Source organism: Melozone crissalis, unplaced genomic scaffold (genome assembly GCF_028551555.1).
Source record: "Melozone crissalis strain CALT ecotype California unplaced genomic scaffold, PUWL_Pcris_2 ptg000035l_1, whole genome shotgun sequence".
Taxonomy (NCBI): domain Eukaryota; kingdom Metazoa; phylum Chordata; class Aves; order Passeriformes; family Passerellidae; genus Melozone; species Melozone crissalis.
Genome location: NW_026535813.1, coordinates 4,175,858 through 4,192,586, shown reverse-complemented (window position 1 = coordinate 4,192,586; position 16,729 = coordinate 4,175,858). Strand labels below are relative to the sequence as shown.

The window sequence follows — 16,729 nt, the reverse complement described above, 5'->3', positions numbered from 1 at the left end:
TCGGGAAGAATTCCTTGGAGAGAGGTGGAAAGAACCTGTTTATTTACCAGACACAGCACCCCCCAGCACACAAAATTAACAATACCAGATGACACTGCTCTGAGAAAGATGACAAAATCAGAAAGTCTCCTTTGGGGGTGGTTGCTCTGTTCTCAGTCCCTCCGGCGCTGGGGCAGCTGCTGCAGCCAAACGGTGCAAATCCTCGGTGTTCCCAGGTCCCAGTCCGGAGCAGGTTCGAGATGGTCACAGAAACAGGAGAGGAGAAACAGTCCAAGAAGGAATTTGGACTGTTTAGCTAAACTAGCTAATAAGCAGAAGCAAAAGCAAGAGCAGAAGCAAGAGCAGAAAAGAGAGCAAGCAAAGCAGCAAGCTGAAAGCAAGAAGCCAAAACAGCCCTATGTACTGCCCGTCTCTGTGTCCCTGATAAGAGAAACCCAAACAAAACTTCCACTCTTCCGAGCCGGTCTTAAAGGCACAGAACAGATGAATGGGGATACAAGCATCATAACGTCACCCCAGGACATGTGTCGTGCTCTATAACAACACAGGAAGACTGCATCCACTATCTCATAGGACTTCTACCAACACCCTGACCAAGATGATGTCAGGTCGTATTCTGACTCTGTCAATGGGGTATTTTTTGTTTGTACTATTGCATTTTTATTTTTCATTTTCCTAGTAAAGAACTGTTATTCCTATTCCCATATCCTTGCCTGAGAGTGTTTTAATTTCAAAATATAATAATTTGGAGGCACGGGGTTTACATTTTCCATTTCAGGGCGGCTCCTACCTTCCTTAAGCAGACACCTGTCTTTTCAAACCAAGACATACAGAAACAAGGATTTATTTGTTAAAGCGACACCATTAAGGCCCAAGATAATTGTCTTGACACTGAACGAAATGTTTGTTATTTTGAAATACATCCTGATGAAGCCTATAAACTGTACTGGTATATGTTGGAAATTGATGTGTTTGTATGAGAGAATGTGCTGGTTTTGACTGGGACAGAATTAATTTTCTTCACCGTATCTAGTATGGGGCTAAATTTTGGATTTGTACTGGAATCAGTGTTGATAATAGATGTTTTCCTTATTGTTAATCAGGGCTTACACAGAGCCAAGGCCTTTTTTGCTTCTTACACCACCCTCACTGTTGCCAGAATGATTTTTGCTTTCATATTCTCTATATTCTTCACACATATATTTGTAGCTCTGTAGCCTGTTATTGTATTCGTAACTGCCTGCTTGCCACCCCTGCGTGCAAGTACATTTACCTGTATGTTTCCCTACCTTTTCACTACCCTGATAGGCAGAAGACAAAACACATTCTAGAGCTCCAAGCCTCGGGGGGGTACTAAGCTCCCATCCTATCTTAGTTCTTCCTGGGAATGAAGGATGAAAACAGCTCTTTGAGACACATTTTTCTAAACAACGTTTAGTCCCTATCTAAAGGGGGGGGGACAGGATTCAGAGTAGGTTGAACCGGGGGGGAATTACCTCACCATTTGTGCTCCTAATTGGTGATTTTTGTCAATTATGCTAATTTGCTAAACTTATAAAACTGTATTCACCCCATATGGGAGTGGGCATTTTAGGTATTTTTCATATCTACCCCTTAGAGGCCTCCGATAAAGACCAGCCTTTATATTACCTCCTATATTAATTTTATCTCAAAAGTTTGTTGTTTTATTTGTAGGTTCTTTAAGGCACCACCACCAGTGAGTAGGCTGGGGATGCACAGGAGGTTGGGAGGGGACACAGCCATGACAATTGATTCTGGTGGACCAAAGGAACATTCCATACGGTATGATGTCATGCTCATCATATAAAGCTGGGGGAAGAAGAAGGAATGGGCCACATCTGAAGTTACAGTGTTTGACTTCTCAAGTCACCATTAGGTGTGATGGAGTCCTGCTTTCTTGAAATTGGCTGAACACCTGCCTGCCCATGGGAAGCAGTGAATGAATTCCTTGTTTTGCTTTGATGTGTATGTGTCTTTTGCTTTGCCTATTAAACTATCTCAACCCATGAGTTTTCTCCCTTTTACTCTTCTGAATCTCTCCCGTATCCCACCAGGGGAGAGTGAGTGAGTGAGTGAGTGAGTGAGTGAGTCGCTGTGTGGTGCTTAGTTGCCAGCTGGGATTAAAGCAGGATAGAACCCTTTGCTATTTTCTATTAATAGACAACACCACTGTAAGATATGCAAATATCTGTATTTTCAATTTTAGTGAAATTATGGGATGTCATTAGGCATTGAGCTCCTGTTACAATCTAACTATACATTGTATCAAGATTTATTACCTACCCCTATAGGAATCAATCTCACATTGGTAAGAAAACTGTGGCAGTAGAAAGACCTGTGTCAATTGCTAAAATGAGTTAAAAAAAAGAGGACAAAGTACCTTAATCGTGGCACAGATGAGATACACCATGTCTTAGAAAGAGTGAAGAAAGTGGAGAACATCACTGGTGGGAACTACTTGAATGGTCAACAATGTCAACTGAAGCTTTGAATTTGATGTTACACCCAATTGTAGCCTTGTTAATCTTTGTATTTTTGTGTTTATTGCTAACCCTTTGTTTATATATCAAATTACAGTGATTATCTCAATGTATAATAGCTATGAGTACACATGTTGATATTAAAGAATCAGAGAATCTAATATTTTAATGTATTTACCAGCCTATAAAAAAGGTGATGTCTTTGGCACCCTTTATTTATGGCACAGAGGCAAGAAATGACCATACCACCACTCTGGGAAGTAAAATGGATTGACTGTAGTCACAGGGTGGAGAATATGTTGGGCACACTCTTCCTGTTTAAAATAACTGAACTTTGGTGTGGGCAGGTGCTTAACAAGTAGGCCTATTCAAAGTTAATCCTGTTGTGTGAGGCTATCAGTAAACACAGCACCAAAACCACAAAACTCATTTAGTTGGAAACAGGGCTCATAAGTGCCTGAAACTGCATGAACAGAGCACAAAATCTGACTATGAGTCAGGCACTTGACACTACCAATATGTGCAGCCATCAGGGTCTGTTGAGCTCTCCCTCCATAGCAGCTGGCTAAGCAACAGTCATTTCCCCTCAAGTGGAGATGCTTCTCAAGGTTACCCCTCAAAGCTGAGAGATCCCCTACCTGACACCAGGCATCGATGGGTTGCAAAGTGACATTTTTTGCATGCATGTAACATTTAGATACATAGAGTAAGATTTCACAATGGTCTTTGTTTTGCATGCGAACTTTAAGTGTAGTAGATCATAGAGCATTGACTGCTAATCCATCTGTACTCATTAACTATCTTACATACCTACATTTACTGATTAGAACTCAATAAACTAACTACTAGATCAGATCTGAGTGATCTAATCTAGTCTTGTAACACCTTTCCACAGCAAAGGTATGCGAACAATACAAGTTGTATGCCAGTTCTGGGTGTCAGAGATCTGCTATCTCATACCAAAACACAGCTGGTTATGCTAATGCACTATAAGTCATCAGAAGGCTGTTATACAGGAGAGCAGACTTTGGCCTCTTCAGGAATCTGCTTGGTAAAGGACCATGGGATAAAGACCTGGACAGAAGAGAAGCCCAACAAAGCTGGTCAATATTCAAGGATCACCTCCTCCAAGCTCAGGAGTGATGCATCCCAACAAAGACGAAGTCAGGCAAAAATGCCAGGAGGCCTGCATGGCTGAACAAGGAGCTCCTGGACAAACTCAAACATTAAAAGGTAGCCTAGAGAGAGTGGAAGCAAAGACATGTAGCCTGGGAGAAATTCAGAGGGATTATCTGAGCAGTCAGGGATAAGGTTAGGAAAGCTAAAGCCCTGATAGAATGAAATCTCTCCAGGGACATGAAGGGCAACAAGAAAAGCTTCTGTAGGTATACTGGTGATAAAAGGAATAGGGAAAACATGGAGAAGGGTGAGGTACTAAACAATTTTTTTGCTTGTCTTCACCAGCGAGTGTCCCAGTGACATCAGCTAAGTCACAGAAGGGAAAGGCAGGGATTGGGAGAATGAAGAACTGCCCATACATGAGAGACTGGACTTTTATGGGTTAATGACTCAAAGCATTTCTAAGTTGTGAAGGCTCAGAGTGCTTTGCTGGAGCTATGTTTGGAGGTGGGGGAGGCAGGCTTTTGGGTATGTAATGGACAGAGGGTGAATCATTGGCTATGAGTGAAATAAGAGATGGAAGATCTTGTCATGCTAAATTGCCCTCCCTTACACAAACCACTGGGTTGTAAAACTCCTCCTCCTCCCTTCCCCTGGGAGATTCTGATGGGGCAGATAATATTATAGATAATGTTATAGATAATAATAATCAAAATGGCTACATACTTGCTTTCCTTTGCAATCAAATTGTTCTAAACTAAGCCCTAAATACATCTATTTACAAACATCGATCATCCAATGTTGTTTAATTCTAATCCACCCCAAGAGATGTATTAACAAGAACTTGGCTTACTCTCATTTCCCGGGATGTGTTGTAACACCATTGTAGGAGAGGATCTGGTTTGAGACTATCTAAGGAACCTGAAGGTGCACAAGTCAATGGGACGTGATAAGATGCATATGCAGGTCTTGAAGGAACTGGCAAAGTGGCTAAACCACTATCCATCATATCTGTTGTGGCAGTTTGGTGAAGCTCCCACCGAATGAAAAAGGGGAAGCATAACCCCCATTTTTAAAAAGGGGAAAATGATAGACCCAGGGAACTATAGGCTGGTCAGTCTCAATTCAGTACCTGGCAAATTCATGGAGTCTATCCTTCTGGAAACTATGCTAAGGCATATGGAAAAGAAGGAAGTGCTTGGTGACAGCCACCATGACTTCACTAGGAGAAAATCATGACTGAAACATTTGATGGCCTTCTACAACAGGATTACAGTGATGGTGGATGAGTGACTGTTGTCATCTACCTCGACTTGTACAAAACATTTGACACTGCCCTGCATGACATCCTTGTCTTTAAACTAGACATACATGAATTTGATGGATGGACCACTTGGTGGATAATAATTAACTGAATGTTTGCACTCAGCTGTGGTCAATGGCTCAATGTCCATGTGGAGACCAGTGCCAAGTGGTCTTCCTCAGGGGTCCATATTGGGACTGGCATTATTTAACATCTTTGTCAGCAACATGGACAATGGAATTGAGTGCACCCTCAGCAAGGTTGCCAATAACACCAAGCTGAGTGGTACAGTCAACATGCTGAAATGAAGGGATGCTATCCAGAGGGACCTTGATAGGCTTGATGGGTGGGCCTGTGCAAACCTCATTAAGTTCAACAAGTTGAAGTGCAAGTTCCTGCACATGGGTCAGGGCAATCCCAAGCACAAGTACAGACTGGGCAGAGAATGGATTAAAAGCAGCCCTGAGAAGAAGGTCTGGGAAATGTTGGCGGATGAAAAGCTTGACATGATCTGGCAATGCACGCTTGTGGCCCAGCAAACCAATAATATCTTTTTAAGCATGGCCAGCAGGTTGAGGGAGGGTATTCTCCCCCTCTACTCTGCCCTGGTGAGACCCAACCTGGAGTATTGCATCCAGGTCTGAAGTCTTCAGCACCAAAATGACATGGACCTGTTGGAGCAGGTCCAGAGGGCCACAAAGATGATCAGAGGGCTGGAGCACCTCTTCTGTAAAAACAGGCTGATAGAGTTTGGCTTGTTCAGCCTGGATAAGGGAATGCACTGGGAAGACCCTATAGAAGCCTTCCAGTACCAAATGGAGCCTACAAAAAAACTGAAGAAGGACTTTTTACAAGGGCATGTAGTGACAGGACAGGGGGGAATGGCTTCAAACTGAAGGAAGGTAGGTTTAGATTAGATATTAGGAAGAAATTCTTTACTGTGAGGGTGGTGAGGCACTGGAACAGGTTGCCCAGAGAAGCTGTGGAAGCCCTTGCAGCAGGATGCTCTGCCTGGAGTGAGGGTTAAATAATTCAAATAATGCCCTATTTGCAAAGCTTACAGTGGTGAATGGAGAAGGGAGGTCATGCTGCTTTTGGTGTTGAAGAATGCTGAAACTAGTCTGACTCATCAATCCTGAAGTTAAATAACCTGATAGCAAGGTGAAGATATGGCAGACTTGGCAAAGTTCCTAATAAAGGAGCAAACAAGGGATACTACTGAAAACTTACCTAAAGTTGCTAACCTGACACAGATAGCCTGGAGACTAATGACTAACAGTCCAGTACTTCATACTATAAAATCCCAGTCCCACTTTCTAACTGACAGGGTCTTCTAACATATCTCTTCTTGGACTATGTGTGGAGATTTCTCCCTTGAGGGGGACATCCCTCAAGTTTACTCCTTGAGGCTGAGTGAAAGAGATTTGCCCACACTCCCTAGGTATGGGTGAGCAACATCAATCTCAATTTAATAAATCTTTTTGCTATCTTTAATATAATAATTTGCTATCTTTAATATAATTGCTTTAATATTGCTTTAAAAATAGTGCACTATACTGTACTAATAGTTATAGCTATTTTACTAGTAGCTATAGTTACTATACTATGTAGTAAATAATTCTGATTAAGATATTTTGTTTAAACATTATAATAATCAGCAAATTATTTTTATATAAATATATCTGGGTTGGCATCCTCAATCCTGTGGGACAAAGTTGTATAAAGGTTCAATTACACTTATACAATCTTTTAGACATAAACAATGGTTTATGTCTAAAAGATTGTATAGGTGTAATTGACCAAGTCTGTGACTAGGATTAGATCCAGCCACACCCAGACTCCTCTCTGAGAAGGAGTTTAGAAAGCAAAGGGATCTTTTCTGCACCTTGTGACTCTAATAAAGGTTTCTCTAATAAACTTTGTCTGAAGCTCCCACTCTGCTCACGGAAATGCCCCATCCCTGGAGGTGTTCAAGGCCAGGCTGGATGGGGCTTTGAGCAACCTGGTCTAGTGGAAGGTGTCCCTGCCCATGGCTGGGAGGGTGGAACTTGATGATCTTTAAGGTCCCTTCCAACCATTCTATGATTCCACTATTCTATAGTTTCAACTGACTAAAGGTTTCTTTCATCCTTCCCCCTGCCCAACAGTCAATTTTATATAAAATGGTTTCACTGAAGTGATTTAATGCCTCAAAATTACAGTGTTTAAGTAAGTTGAAAAAAGTTTTTCTGACTGGAACTCTGCAACCTCAGTTTTAACAAGTTACCTGTTTGAAAAAAGGTAACTATAATTTTCCCTATCTATTTCCTATTAATGTAAAGTATTCCATTTCTACACAAAAGTTGTGAAACTGTGTACAGACTCCAGAATCCACCTAAGTACAAGTGGTTCAGATCCCAGTTACAGACTCCATGTAATATATTAAAATTCCTTTTGACGCTAAACAAGTTTTAGTTAGATACATACATTACCTTTCTAATGCTGCTCTTCTTTTTTCTACAAATTAGGCAGATGAAGAATCTTCCTTGCCTATTTTGACCTTGGTCATGCCTTTGAAGAAGAGTGCATCATGTTAATGTTATGTTATCATAAAGAAATCATTAATCCAACTGATATGACTGAAAGATTAAGCTCAGATAATCTTAAGCCAAATTACAATGAAAACACCACATAGGAATGCAAAGAACACAAACACTGTATGCTGCACACTTTTGTGGGAAACAGAACTATGAAATATGCAATTTCCTGTAATACATCTATTGTGATCAAAGTTTTTAGTAACTAGTTGAATTTGCATTTATGAAGACAATCTAAATAAATGCGACAGTTTCACTGGCCACTTGTGCTCTGAAGAAAACAGTTACTACAATAAAGCAGAACAAGAAATTAAATCTTAGTTTATAAGTATATTGCTTGGTATGCTCATAATTAATATTTTGATTATATTGTTTCTATTTCTAAAAAGAAATGTGGAGGATTTTTTGGTTTGGGTTGTTTTTTAGGATTCCTTTTAAATTAATGCATTGGGTATACATGGCAAAGCTATGGGGATGGGAGGGGGGGAGAGGGTCAGGTCTTGCAGGGGTGATATTTATGGAAGATGGTCAAGTTCTATCCAATGTTGGTCACAGCTGGTTCCATTCAGCTTAACAATGGACCCACCACATGCCAAAGCTGACTCAGAGAAGTTTGTGGTGCCTCTATAAAAACACAGAAACAAGGACAGAGCAGTAGGGGCAAGTCCATGCTGGAGCAGGTACATCCCTGAAGGGACTGCAGCCTGTGGAGGAACCCATGCCACAGCACAGGAAACAAGTAGAAGGGAAGAGAAGTGGAAGATAAGGTTAAGGAACAAGGAGTGGCAGAACAAAGCCCCTGTGTCTCAATCCCAACCTCCTGCACCATTTGTGGATTTGTGGCCTCACTGAAAAGGGACTGAGTGTAAGATGCACCAATAATAGGAGGAGTAAAGACTATGAAGGGGGGACAGTAAGTGTCTGGCCTGAAGTTAAGCTGGAGAAAGACAGAGGGAAAGTGTTTTCTTTAAGTGTTTGTCTTCTTTTTTTTACCCCCCCCCCCCATTTCCTGGTTCCAGCCCACATCAGTGGGAGGGGGCATGGCCAAGAAACTGTGTTATTCAATACCATCTTATGTTATTGCCAGGTGTGGGGGAAAGGTACTCCCTCTCACTTCCAAGAAGAAAGGACATTCCTTTCTGGTTGGAGGAAAGCATCGTGGGCAGAGGTTCTGTCCACCATTTTTTCCCCTTATCTTGGGCTTGGTGAATCATTGGCATGGTTTAAGCCCAGATGGAGATTAAGCACCACACAGCCACTCACTCAACCACCCCTCTCTCTCCCCCAACCCTGGTGGAATGGGGAGGAGAATCAAAGTAAAACTTGTATGTTAAGAACAGTTTAATGATTGAAAAAAAAATCAAATACACTAATAATTAAAAATTATAACAATAAGGGAAAAACAAGTGATGCACAATGCAATTGCTCACTACCCACTGACTGATTGCCACCCAGATTGGCCACCCTTCCGGGTAACTTCCCCCAGTTCATATACTGGGCATGACGTTCTATGGTGTGGAATATCCCTTTGGTGAGTTTGGGTCACCTGTCCTGGCAATGCTTCGTCTCAGTTTGTGCTTTTTGTGTACCTCCTCACTGGCAGAGCATGAGACAAGAAAAAAAAAAGTCCTTGACTCAGGATAAACATGGCTAAGCAAAAGCCAAAACATCAGTGGGTTATCAACACTATTCTCATTCTGAATCCAAAAGAGCACTGTACCAGCTACTGAAGCTGAAATCAGGACAATCAACCTCTCTTTGTATACTTTTGTTATTAGTATTGTTTCTGTTACTGCTAATTTTCTTATCTCATTGCCATTTCCAGTAAATTGTTCTTATCTCAACCTGTGATCTTTGCCTTTTGTGCTTCAAATGTGAGGGGGAGGGGAAGCAAGTGTTGGTGCAGTTTCAGTGGGAGCACTAAATTGGTGAATTCCATTCCTAAACCACTGACAGCCTTAATTGGTGCCTAACATGGTGCATAAAGGGTTGAGATAACAACAGATCTGCCCAGAGTGGGTTGGAAACAAATTTGGTCTAAGCATTTGCCGTAATTAAATATGGAGTCATTGGTCGCAATGTTGTTTGGTCTGTTCGTGTGGGTATGGTACCTAATCCTGTATATATTCCCATATGTGCTCCTCACAGGGAGCTGTTCCAGAGCGGGAAAAGAATCAGCATTACTTTGTTGCTGTACTGTGGGATATCAGTTTATCACTTGATAACTTCAAGAGAAATGAGGATATTTTGGGATATGTATTCAGTGTTGCTCTCCTGCTCTGGCCTGGAGTTCTATCTGGGAATCTATTAATAATCATACCCAGCCTGTGTGGGGAACAGGGAAGGATGATTTTCTCCAGTCTTTCACTCCCTTTTCTTCCTTGAGGCATGTTACAACAGCTTTTGAGAATTTTGAAATCCCTTTGGATGTTAAGGAAAGTGTGTTCTTGTTGGAGGTAATCTATAGGGAAACAAATAATGAGCAGTCCTCTGTCAATCCAGATGAGATCCAGTATACACAATCCATGTGGCAGAAGTTTGCGTGGAGCACACCATCATTGTATGTCAACTCACTGGCATTGATGTCAATGAAAGAAAGAAAACAAAGAGTGCATCAGGTGACTACCCAACTCTGTCAATATGAAGATCATCTTTTTCCTCCCTACCAAGCTGCCCCTTCACTGTGGAAAGAGTATCAAAGCCGGCAGACAGACTTGAAAGACTGGAGCAAACTAGAGAGGAAATGTCCCATACCCCTCCAGTATATACCAGCCTCTGCTATTGGGAGCAAGTGACCTCCTGATCAAGAGAGAGGGTACACACCATGAAGTAACCTGTGGTTTTACCTGCATGACCATGGAGAGGACATAAGGAAATGTGATGGAAAACCCACCTCTGCCCTAGCAGCATGGGTCCATGAGTTGAGAGGAAGAATAGCCACGGTAGGAAACTCAGGAAACTCTTCAAGTATTGGAATATGAATCCCAATATTATCAGTTAGATGGTGCCTGGGCCAGTCTGACCCTCGCTGCTGGGCCAAAGGCAGCAACTGTGGTGTAAATCACCCCAGAGATACCTTGGCTGCTGGAGATTGCAGCTGGGCACTGAGCAAGTCCAGGCTTGTCAGGAACTCCGTTTACCTCAGGAGAGAGAGCTTCTGGCGATGGTGAAGAGAAAAAGGAGAGGATTCCGCTGGAAGGTTTAATGTCCAGAAGTTTATTCCATGGTTACAGAGGTCTGGACGGCAGCAGCTGCTCCAGCAGAATCCACGAGCACATGGCCTGATCACCTTTTAATCTCCCGGGGCAGGGGGAGGGGAGGTACAGGTGAGCCACCCAACCAGGTGAGGGGGGCTGGGTCTCAGGGGGGGGACGACACCCAGACTGGCCAATGACCCCTGGGCATAGGGGCATCTTTTGAACTTGACCAACCACAGGACACCTCGCTGGAATGTTGAGCCTGATTGACAGGACTAACTCAGCATGGGGGCAAGGGGGAAGGGAGAGAGGTATAGGCACACCTGGGAAAGGGACCGGGAAGCTCAAGACACACCGCAACATCTGGTAGCAGCCTTGGTCTGGAGTCTTCAGCCACACTCATCAGAGGCACTTTCCTGTTACAGACTAGAAGCATATCTTTTAGGGTGGGAGAAGGTTCGATAGGAAGGCTCAGGATTGCCGCTTGACACTGTGCATTTGCATTTGTAAATACCATTTCCTCTAAAATTGCTTCTCTAGCATTTTCTTTTTTAACTTGTATTTCAATGGCTCTAGTTAACCTTTCTACAAATTTCACAAAAGGCTCTGATGGTAGCTGTTTAATTTTACTATAAGGCTCAAAAGGCCCCTCAAGTTGGAGGGAAAAGAATGCTTTTTCAGCTGCTTCTTTTACTTTCTCGAGTGTTTCTGCAGGAATTGCAGTAGCTTGGATTGAGGGGGAAGACCATTGGCCCTCACCACAGAGGTGCTCAATGGTGATAGGGTTACCACTGTTGTCTTTGGCTGTGTTTGGATCAGCATGCAAGCCTGGGAGAGCATCTTTTAGCAGCTGTTTCCATGCAGTTTCCCATAATTTGAATTCCGTGGAAGTCATGAGACAAGAAAAAAGCTGTTTTAAATCATGTGGAATCACTACAGTCCTACTCAATTCAGAATTTAAAAGGCCACGGAAATATGGACTGTGTGGACCATATTCTTTATGAGATTTACAGATCTCTTTAATCAATTGTCGTCCAAAAGAATTCCAAATAGCAGTCGGGGCTGCCCCCCCTTGTGCTGCAGGCTGAAAGGTAACAGGAGCCAGTGACAACATGGGACTATGCATTGAATCTGCTGTTCCCTGCTCTGTATCCCTTGAAACAGAAGCATTGGGATCACAGCTACAGGTTTGGGGACCGGCAGTGGGTGTGTCCCCACTGTGGGAACTCGGGGAGGGGGCGGGGACAGGGGGCAGGCAGGGGGCGGGGACACCTGGTGACATCACGTCAGCAGACGCCCCCTGGGAGGAGTAGAGGGGCGGAGCTGAGGGTACTGCAGGAAAGGGAGGGGGAGGGGGGAAGGGGTCACGAGGAACAGGAGGAGAGGGGGATGGGGCTGGAATTTTGGGATGTTTAAGAGGATTTTGGGAAGAAGAAGACCAGGTTTGGGAAGGTGCCACGTGGCATCCACCATTTTGCGGACCCCCTAGGGATTGGGGGCCATTTTGGGCATCACTACTCTCCGGAAAGCTAACTTTGGGTTTCAGAGGAGGGGACACAAGGGATTGGGAAAGGTTCCACGCAGCCTGGCCAGGGCCTTGTGGACAGGGCAACTCAGGCAATTCAGCAGACTCTGGGAGACGACTTCCCAATGAGTTTGCTCTCTTTAAAATACCAAGTTTTGGGGTAAGAGGTGTAGGGGTTTTAGAGCTAGGAGAGGGAGAAACAGGGAGAGCAGAGGTACATGGCTTGGCATTTGGCTTTTTCTCCATTTCCCTTTGTTTGAGCAATGCAGTTTGAATTTGTAAACTCCAGAACACAAATTTAGCTGAGGGTACATTGCCAGATTGTCCTAAGGTTATCAATGCATTCCCAACTTTATCCCAGAATTGAATATTGTGGATTTCTTCAGGGGAAATTTTTGGGAAGTGGAGGAAAAGCCATCTTATAAACTGTTTTAATTTTCCTTTAGAGAACTTCACATTACCACTGTCTAAAATGCTAACAATATTATAATACACTCCTTTTTGTACAATGCTGAGTTTGGAGCCCATGTTAGATGTAAAAAGCAAAGTACTTAATCCTGCCTGACCAAAAACGAACCTAAAATCAGCTACCGATTTCGAAAAGAAACCACAGATAGAAAGCGATAACGAACAGACAAAAGCTTCACAATGCAGCTGTATGTACTGCTTTTAAAATTCCCGGGCAGCAACAGCAGGGCACGCCCTGCCGAGCCGAGGTGGAAACAAAGCCTCCCCCGCCGTGGAATGCAGCCCCCCCGCGGAGCAGAGAGAGCAGCCACGCCACGTGGCAAGCCGAAACCGGGCCCCCCCCCCCCCGCACCGCGTGTACCGAGAACACCCCTCCCCCGCACCGAGAGAGAAAGAGAGAGAGAGCCCCCCCCCTCCCCCGCACCGAGAAAGGGATCCCCCGGCCACGTGGAAAGAGAGCCCCCCCCCTCCCCCGCGGAGCTGAGAGAGCAGCCTCTCCCACGCCACGTGGCAAGAGCCGAGCACGCTGTGCTGCCGAGCGGGGGGGAAGGGCAGAGCACTCCCGCCGCTCCGGCGCGAATTCCAAAAGACAGTGAAACACACGGCAGAAAGCAAAGCTAAAACGCAACGAATTCCTCTGTGGGGCTGCGCAGCCAAAAATGCAAAGGCAAAAAAAAGGAACAGAACTCACGGCAGAGTCTGTTTTTGAGCTTCTGCTCTACTGAAAGCAGAAATACTCACCTGAAATGGAAGCTGAAGCTGGCTGGGTACAGGAAGGTCTCCTCACCGGACAGGACTTCTCTCTGGGCACGAGAGAGGCTCCCCTGTCCTCCCTCTGGAAAATCTGCTCACCACAAAAGAGCTGGGCTTTCCAGAGGCACCGAACAGTCCACGAAACTTCTTCTGGGAATATTCCCAAAGTCTCTAGCTGAGGGCTATGCAACCAAAGCCCTTCCAGCTGGATGCACGGCTGCCGAAGCTTCTCCGAGGTGTTGGGAGTCCGTTCTCGGGCTGCAGAGTCGCTTGCCCACCCAGGGACGCCAAAATATTGGAATATGAATCCCAATATTATCAGTTAGATGGTGCCTGGGCCAGTCTGACCCTCGCTGCTGGGCCAAAGGCAGCAACTGTGGTGTAAATCACCCCAGAGATACCTTGGCTGCTGGAGATTGCAGCTGGGCACTGAGCAAGTCCAGGCTTGTCAGGAACTCCGTTTACCTCAGGAGAGAGAGCTTCTGGCGATGGTGAAGAGAAAAAGGAGAGGATTCCGCTGGAAGGTTTAATGTCCAGAAGTTTATTCCATGGTTACAGAGGTCTGGACGGCAGCAGCTGCTCCAGCAGAATGCACGAGCACATGGCCTGATCACCTTTTAATCTCCCGGGGCAGGGGGAGGGGAGGTACAGGTGAGCCACCCAACCAGGTGAGGGGGGCTGGGTCTCAGGGGGGGGACGACACCCAGACTGGCCAATGACCCCTGGGCATAGGGGCATCTTTTGAACTTGACCAACCACAGGACACCTCGCTGGAATGTTGAGCCTGATTGACAGGACTAACTCAGCATGGGGGCAAGGGGGAAGGGAGAGAGGTATAGGCACACCTGGGAAAGGGACCGGGAAGCTCAAGACACACCGCAACATTCAAGGATTAATCTCGGGATCTCTAGCTGGTCAGAGTGACCCCGAGATACGTTAGAAAGTCTCTTTTCGCAGTCTGGTGCTTGAAGAAGGAGTCAGAGCTCTTCATTTCTTGGTCTCAAGATTGTTTATTGTATCTTATCTATAAAATTTTTTCTCCTGTCCAGCCGAGGTCCTCTCAGCAAGACAGTCAGAGGCACCCTGCCTGCCTCAGAGGCGGTGTTATCTTTTTATACTAAAAACTATGTAAACAATATTTACAATTACTTTCCAATACCTATCACCTATGTTAGACAGTGAGCTTCTACTCTAAACCAATCTAAAAGTACCAACATCACACCAGAAGATGGAGGCCAAGAAGAAGGAGAAAGGCTGGACACGCCCAGATCCGTCCATCTTGCCCCTTGAACCCCCATTCTAAAAACCCTAAAAATATATTTTTCCACCCCATGATAAATTCACTATCATTCTACTTAAACTGTTGTGACTTGCAGATCTTCATCTAAGGTTGGTAATTTGCTCCATGGGTCATAATCAAAACCACAAGCATCTTGGGCTCTGTGCCAGGTTCTCTGAGCCCCCTGGCAGGGGTCTTGGCAGTCCAGGACAGCCAGAGGGATGTCCTGAATTCTGACAGATTAATGCCACTCCAGTTTCCCGTGGGCAAGTCCTCAGGCAGAATAGAAGGGATGATGTTATGTCCGATTCTTTTGAAGGGACCTCCAGTTCATATTTACAAGAAGTGAGCAATAACTACTATGACCAGGACTAGAGAGGCTCTGCCTCCAGCCAGATGGAAGAAAGAGACAATTAGACCTATTGGACTGTGGGGATCTGATGGCCTGACACATGAGACCCACAAGAGTATAAGGCTTTAGTTGACACTGCCTCACAATGTGCCACCATCAATACTGCTAAATGTATTTTTCTCCACTCCTTTAGCAACAGAGTGCAGGCCACAGGTTGCTTTCACATGGAGCGGCATCCAGTACACCTAGAACTGACTACCCCATGGGTGAAAACACAGCCCCACTATTTTCTATGGACTCATCCAGACTGCACCGGAAGAAAGGGTGAGGCTCCAGAACCCTTGCAGTATATTGATGGCATCATCGCATGGGGCAACACAGCAGAGGAAGTTTTGAGAAAAGAGAGAAGATAATTCAAATCCTCCTGAAGGCCAATTTTGCAATAAAGCAAAGTAAGGTCAAGGTACCTGCCCAGGAAATTCAGGTTTTAGGAGTAAAATGGCAAGATGAACATCATCAGATTCCAATGGACATGGTCAACAAATTAGCAGCTATGTCCCACCAACCAGCAAGAGGGAAACACAGGCTTTCCTAAGCACTGAGGGTTTTTGGAGGATACCAATTCCAGATTACAAGCAGATTGTACACCCTTATCATCTGACCAGGAAGAAGAATGGTTTTAAGTGGGGTCCTGAACAACAAGCTTTTGAACAAATTAAGCAGGAGATTGTTCATGCAGTAGCCCTTGGGCTAGTCAGGACAGGACAAGATGTGAAAATGTTCTCTACACTGCAAGCTGGGGAGAATGGTCCTTTCTGGAGCGTCTGGCTAAAAATACCTGGGGAGACTTGAGGATGACCCCTGGGGTTCTAGCGTTGGGAATAGAAAGGATTCAAGGCCTGTTACACCCTGTGGTGGTTTAACACCAGCAGGAAATTAAACTCCAAATAAGCCACTCCTCTTCCCCTGCCCCTTCTGGTAAGGGAGGGACAAAAGCAGAGATTATGGATTGAAATAACAATTTACTGAAAGCAAAAGGCAATGGAATAAGAAACTCACGGTAACACCAGCAATATTAATACCAAAAGTATACAAAAAGAGAAGATGTTTTACCCACAAAAAAGGTGTTCGCCACTGGGAACAGAAAAAGTTGGTGGATGCTTACTGTAGGCCATGTCTGCATGGCTTCCCCAGGCAAAGATAAGATGGAGACTATTCCCACATGCCACGCCACTTGGCTGTCGGGAACAAAGGCAAAATAGTGACGGCAGTCCCATGGCTAATATTTTCCGCCCCCCCAGCCCGAAACAATGAGAAACAATAATGAACAAAACCCCCCCAATGGTAGGTGTGGGAACTCCGCACATCACTCCTGATGTCCAGAGTTGCCGAGACAACCCTTGGGGGGCTTGGAAATCCTGGAATGTTGCCAGAAGTGCGTGGTGGCTAGACTTTGACCCTGCACGGGATGCGACACCTGTGTGAGGACGAGAGGATCACATGGAGATAAATGGTGAAGGGATAGATTAATTATAGGGTGAAAACATAGGTTTTAGAATTTCGGTACGGGGTTTTTAGGAGACAAGATGGAGGAATTGGAGTGTGTCCTGTCCTTCTTCTTCTTCTTCTTGTCATCCATCTTTGATGGTGATGGTG

At 44.7% G+C, this 16,729-nt stretch overlaps 1 pseudogene; it reads right to left on the bottom strand.

The window, feature by feature from the left end:
* LOC128941399 (sorting nexin-2-like) overlaps window positions 1-16,729 on the bottom strand; it is a 99,311-nt pseudogene that overhangs the window by 59,443 nt on the left and 23,139 nt on the right.